The sequence below is a fragment of the Pongo abelii genome, chromosome 1 (genome assembly GCF_028885655.2).
Source record: "Pongo abelii isolate AG06213 chromosome 1, NHGRI_mPonAbe1-v2.0_pri, whole genome shotgun sequence".
Lineage (NCBI taxonomy): Eukaryota > Metazoa > Chordata > Mammalia > Primates > Hominidae > Pongo > Pongo abelii.
In genome coordinates this window covers 90,902,612-90,909,440 of record NC_071985.2, presented here as the reverse complement: position 1 = coordinate 90,909,440, position 6,829 = coordinate 90,902,612, and positions in this window count along the sequence as shown.

Below are 6,829 nucleotides of genomic sequence, written 5' to 3'. Positions count from 1 at the left end.
ATAGTAGCCTCTTATTTGGAGAAAAACAGTCTCTCAGGTAACCTTCCCCACCCTTGTCTCTCTTCCCAAGATCTTGTTGAAACCAAGGGCTAATCTTTTTAGTCACTTGCTTTTTGTTGATTTTTTTTAACCCATGTAGCTGAAAGCCACACTGCTAAACACTATAACTTAGCCTTCACGAGCTCCCTTAGAGATAATGCCTCTGATGTATATGTCACCTTGGTAACAATTGCTTAAGTTGTTTTCAGGAACTTGGGGGTCATCTTTTGTCCAACTTAAACCAGTTAAGACCACTGATCTTTCAACTGGGCCTGCACAAATGCTCCAGAGGCGAGCTTTTGATGTCAAAGAGCCAAAAATTCTTCTCTCAAATCGTGCTACCACCACCATTTTCTGAACATGCATCCTATAAGGAGCCATGAACGCCAACTACACTTGTACACATCATCAGTTATCTCATTTATCCCTACTGCCAATCACTTTTCTTCATGCTTTAGACTACCTCGCTTCTGTACCCCATGAATATCCCTGAGCCAGCCTTATCTTCAGGGAAGCCAATTTGAGAGCTGTTCTCCTGTCTCCTCTCTGGGTTTCCCTATGAATAAATCTTTCTCTACTGCAAAACTCATCATTTCAGTAATTTGCTCTCTGCATGATGGGCAGAATAAGCTTGGTTTTGTATCAATATCTGGGTAGTAGTGAGAAGGGTGTGTGGGTGATGCTTCATAGGTGGAGAAAAGAGGAAAAGGTCTCCCTGTCTCTGTGTGTACCCCCGGTCTCCAGATCTCTACTATTGTCCTCCTGCTGGTTGTAATTCTGTAATGATTAATTTGATATGTCAACTTAACTAGGCCATGATACTCAGATATTTCATCAAATATTATTCTAGTCTAGATATTTTCGTGAAGGTTTTCTTTCTTTTTTTTTTTTTTTTTTGAGATGGAGTCTCACTCTATCACCCAGGCTGGAGTGCAGTGGCGCAACCTCAGCTCACTGCAATGTCCACCTCCCGGATTCAAGCGATTCTCCTGCCTCAGCCTACTGAGTATCTGGGACTACAGGTACTCACCACCATGCTGAGCTAATTTTTATATATTTAGTAGAGACAGGGTTTCAGCATGTTGGCTAGACTGGTCTTGAACTCCTGACCTCAGCTGATCCGCCCACCTCAGCCTCTCAAAGTGCTGGGATTACAGGCATGAGCCACCACGCCCCACCCTTCATTAAGGTGTTTTTAACATCAGACTAACATTTAAATCAGTAGACTTTGAGTAAAGCAGATTATCCTTTATAATGTGCGTGGTCTCATCCAATAAGTTGAAAGCCTTAATAAAAAGAGACTGACCTCCCTGAAGAGGAAGGGATTCTGCCAGCAATCCACCTTTAGATTCAAACTGCAACTCCTCCCTGGGTCTCCAGCCTGCTGCCTTACCCTGCAGATTTTGAACTTTCCAGCCTCCCCAATCATATGAGCCCAATTCCTAAAATAAATCTCTCTTTCTTGATAGATATATACATAGATAGATAAAGACAGGGTGATAGTTGCTTCCTTGGACCACCTGACTTCTGGTTTATCTGGACAAAAAGATACACACATATACACACACTTACATGTATATACATAGGCATACAGGTATATACATATGTATGTATATATATGTGCATTCACACACACACGCACACACACACACACACTGTAGTCTGTGGCTGGTGAACAGATGATCCACTCTCCTGGCTTGGGTTATTCTTCCATGACATCACCCGTATCTTCCTGAGCCAAGGTGGACTCCCATCTTTGGGTGTTTACCACATCTTCCTGCAGAATCCTTGGCTTGGCAATTCTCTCCTCTTCTCCAGCCTCAGTTGTATTGTTTACTTTCCTTGCCACAAGTTTCCCAGAGGTCCCATATCTCTTGATCTATTGTCCATACCTAAAACCGCTGAGGGTGTCTTGGAAATGTCCTGTATGCCTTCTCTCTTATCTAGGTTGAGCTGCCTTGTTTTGGACTGCAGGCTCCTGCACATCAGATATCTGGAATTCAAAATCAGATCTGAGTCAGGAACTGTCTGTCCTTAACATTGCCTTTACTTCTCAAATGTTCCCTTCACCCAACCCAAGCTGAAGATCCACATTTTGAATATAAGGCTCTCTTCCCTCACACTGATCTTCTTGTCCCTCAGTGGAAAGGGAGCAGGTCTTCTTAGACTTCCCTTATTTTTATCTGTTTTGTATATAAGGAGTCAATCCTCATGGAATAGCTACTAAAGGTAGAAATACCTTCTTCTCTACACTGTAGGAAAACTTTAGAATTTACTTTTCCTCGGGGCTAATTGTTGATAGGTAAGCTATGTATGGGAGGAATGGAGTGCTTCTAAAATAATTTAGCAAATTACTTCATAGCACAGTAATCTAGCTTGTAAAGTTATTTACCTATTGCATCATCTCATTGTGTCAGAAGCCAAGTATTGTCTGGGTCTTCCTTCTTTCATCTCTTCTATAACATTTATTAGCATTTTCCTCACCCCGACTCTATCCCAGATGGAGCCACAGGCCAACTAGGTGAAGGACACAGCCTCAGCATGTCAAAAGAGAAACACTTATATTATGCTCATGGTGTACTCTTCTAAACAGTTATTTATATTAATTTATTTAGTCATCATAACGGCTCTATGAAGTAGACACTAATACCATTCCTGCACTTGAGGAAACTGGGGTACAGAAAGTTTAAAAGCTTGCCCAAAATCACACGGTTATAAGAAGCTGAGCCAGGACACAAACCCAGACAGTCTGGCTCCAACATCTTTGCTATTAATCACTACTATAGCTGCTATTATATTCACTGTGAATCATGCTCCTGGAATTTTTGTGCCATACAGCAATCCTATTGGAACTCCAATTGAGAGTGATCTATTCTATCCTAAGCCCCAAGTTCATCTCTGTGTGGCCATTGTGGGTCCAAGTCCCTGGAATGATTTTTCTCTCAGCTTCACACTGGTGAGGCTGTCAGGGAAGGTATTAGCACAAACAGGTGAAATTCCATGCCAGGTCCCAAGCAGAAGGTCACAAATCACTTTTATCTTCCATGCACTCTATGAAAGACATCTAAGCCACTTCGCTAAAATGACCTGATAGATTAGGCTTTTGTCGCCCAAGTGCCAAGGACTACCTAAGCTTAAGGTATATGGTAGTGAACTAGGAATTTCTGGAGAATATAGCTGAGGAGAGAGGAGAGTAAGGCCTCTGATGCTATGAACTGCTCTGGACTCTGGCCATGGCTAGCATGGACACTCAAGCTGCCACCAGCTCCAGTTTCTCCTCACCAGAGAAGTAGAGAGCACATTTGGCCGTCTACCCCATAACTAATCTATGAACTAATGTCCATGGTCTGCTGTAAGGCAGGTGGTGCAAGGAGGCAACTTTTATTACCCCACCTGACAAGCTCAGGAAGGAAGAGAGAGAGAGAGAGAGAGAATGTGTGTTTTGGGGGATGGGGTGGGATGCTGAAAATGAAGATAGGCATCTTTGTATTTAGTGATTTCTCAGTGCATAAGAAATTCAAATACAATTAAGGAAGAATCTTCAGACAAAGAGATTTTAGTATTCTTACATGAGCTGAATGAAAATGAAGCAGCACATATCCATGTTTTAAGGAACACTCAAGGTAGAGTACTAGGTCAAGCATAAATGATGCAACAGACAATATTAAATATCTCTTAATGACATATTTGAGTCTCAAGGTTTTAATGCTTTTACAATTGTGGTGATACGTGAACAATGTGGAAAATTTGAGTGTGACTGATTTAGATGACACTAAACAAATGGGTAGATAATGACTAATACAATATATCCTACAGCAACTTAGTAGGGAGTCAGTAGTTTTCCGGGTAAAACTTAAGAAGTGGGTATGATCAGATACACACGCTGAAAATGATAAGAAAGAAACAATCATCAAATATTTGTCTCAACTGGAATTTTCATTTTAAAAGCATGCTTTATCTCCAGAGCCCCAGCACTTTTTGACAACAAATGAAGGAATTCTGAGATATAAACTTTTTAATAGTGCTCTCCCATGTAAATGATATAATTATATTCAGAAGAACTTTGAATGAGCATTTTAAAACTTTCCTTGGCCAGGCACAGTGGCTTATGCCCGTAATCCCAGCACTTTGGGAGGCCAAGGCAGGTGGATCACTTGAGGTCAGGAGTTCGAGACCAGCCTGGTCAACATGGTGAAACCCTGTCTTTACTAAAAATACAAAAATTAGCCCAGTGCTGTGCTATGCGCCTGTAATCCCAGCTCCTTGGGAGGCTGAGGCGGGAGAATTGTTTGAGCCTCGGAAGTGAAGGTAGCAGTGAGCCGAGGTCATGCCTCTGCACTCCAGCCTGGGCGGCAGAGCGAGGCTCTGTCTCAAAAAAAGAAAAAAAAATGAATTTGTAAATCATTTACAAGGTAAAATAGAACAAAACATAGAGAACAAAGCAATTTTGTTATTCCACCAAAAATTGCACTATTATGTGAGTAAAGATAACCACACCTTAGGTTTTAATTTTGAGGTTACAGGATCTGCCCCTCTCTTCAGAGCCGGCAGACAGGAAAGATTAAGTCCACTGAAGCTGCTACCGCGGCTGCCCCTCTACCTAGGTGCTCTGTCCTAGGGAGATGAGAGTTTTATCTGTAAGCCCCTGATTGAGGCTGCTGCATTTCCTATAGAGATGCCCTGCTCAGTGAGGAGTGATCTAGAGAAGCACTCTTGCCACAGCACTTCGCCGCACTGTGGTGAATTCCGCCCAGTCCCAACCTCCCAGTCTGCTTAGCACTGTCAGGGGAAAACCGTCTACTAAAGCCTCAGTAATGGTGGACAGTAATGGCGGATGTCCCTCCCCCAACCAAGCTAGACTGTCCCAAGTCGACTCCAGACTGCTGTGCTGGCAGTGAGAATTTCAAGCCAGTGGTTCTTAGCTTGCTGGGCTCCCTGGGAGTGGGACCCGCTAAACGAGACTGGCTCCCTGCCTTCAGCCCCCTTTCCAGGGGAATGGACGGTTCTCCCGGCTCACTGGAGTTCCAGGCACTGCTGGAGGAGGAGAAACTCCTGCAGCTAGCTTGGTGCCTGCCCAAACACCCGCCCAGTTTTGTGCTTGAAACCCAGGACCCTGGTAGTGTAGGCTCAGGAGAGACTCTCCTACTCTGTAGATTGCAAAAATCTGTGGGAAAAGCATAGTAGTACCCGGGAGGGGTAGCACAGTCCCTTACTGCTTCCCTTGGCTGGAGGGAGGGAGGTCCCCTGGCTCCTCGCACTTCCCAGGTGAAGCAACACCCCATCCTGTTTCTGCTTGCTCTCTGTGGGCTGCACCCACTGCCTAACCAGTCCCAGTGAGATGAACTGGGTACCTCAGTTGGAAATGCAGAAATCACCTGTCTTCTGGGTTGGTCTTGCTGGAAGCTGCAGACATGAGCTGTTTCTATTCAGCCATCTTGGCCTGTCCCCCCATACAAATTTTAAATAGGTTTCTCTTTTACGGCTGCAAAGAATGTCATTGGTATTTTTTTTTTACTTTTTTCTTTTTTTTAAATTTTATTATTATTATACTTTAAGTTTTAGGGTACATGTGCACAACGTGCAGGTTTGTTACATATGTATACATGTGCCATGTTGGTGTGCTGCACCCATTAACTCGTCATTTAGCATTAGGTATATCTCCTAATGCTATCCCTTCCCCCTCCCCCCACCCCACAACAGTCCCCGGTGTGTGATGTTCCCCTTCCTGTGTCCATGTGTTCTCATTGTTCAATTCCCTTGATAAGAATTGCATTGACTCTGTAAATCACTTGGAATACTATGGACATTTTAACAATATTAATTTTTCCAATCCATAAACACACAATATCTTTCCACTTAGTTGTTATCTCTTCAATTTCTTTCATCTCTGTTTTATAGTTTTCATTGTGGCATTCTTTCACCAACTTGATTAAATTTATTCCAAGGTATTTTATTTTTTGTAGCTATTATAAATGGGATTGCTTTCTTGCTTTCTTTTTTAGATTGTTCATTATTGGTGGACAGAAATGCTACTGACTTTTGTATACTGATTTTTTATTCTGAAACTGTATTGAATTTGTGTATTAGTTCTAGCAGTTTTTTGGTAGAGTCTCTAGTGTTTTCTACATATAAAATCATGTCCGCTGGAAACAGGAATAATTTGACTTCCTCCTTTCCAATTCGTATGCCTTTCTTTTTTTTTTTTCCTTTCTTTTCCCTTATTGCTCTGGCTAAGACTTCCAGTACTAAGGTGAATAGGAGTAGCAAAAGCTGGTATTATTTCCTATTCTAGATTTTAGGGGGAAAGCTTTCAACTTTTCCTAATTTAGTATAGTGTTAATGTGGATTTGTCATATATAGCCTTTATTGTGTTGAGATATGTTCCTTTTATATCTAAGTTACTGAGAGTTTTTATCATGAAAGGATGTTAAATTTTATCAAATACTTTTTCTGTATCCACTAAAGTGACAGTTTTTGTCCTTGATTCTGTTCGTATCATGCATCATGTTTATTGATTTGTGTGTGTTGAACCATCCTTGCATGCCTGAAATGAGTTCCACTTGAGTATAGTGAATGATCTTTTTAATGTGTTGTTGAATTCAATCTGCTAGTATTTTGTGGAGAATTTTTGTATGTATGTTAATCAGAGAAATTTTCCTGTAGTTTTCCTTTTTTGTTGCTGTTGTGTCTGGTTTTGGTACCAAGGGATGCTGGTCGTATACAATAAATTTTTGTATTTTCTTTAATATTTTAGAATAGTTTGAAAAGTATTTATATTGGTTCTTCTTTA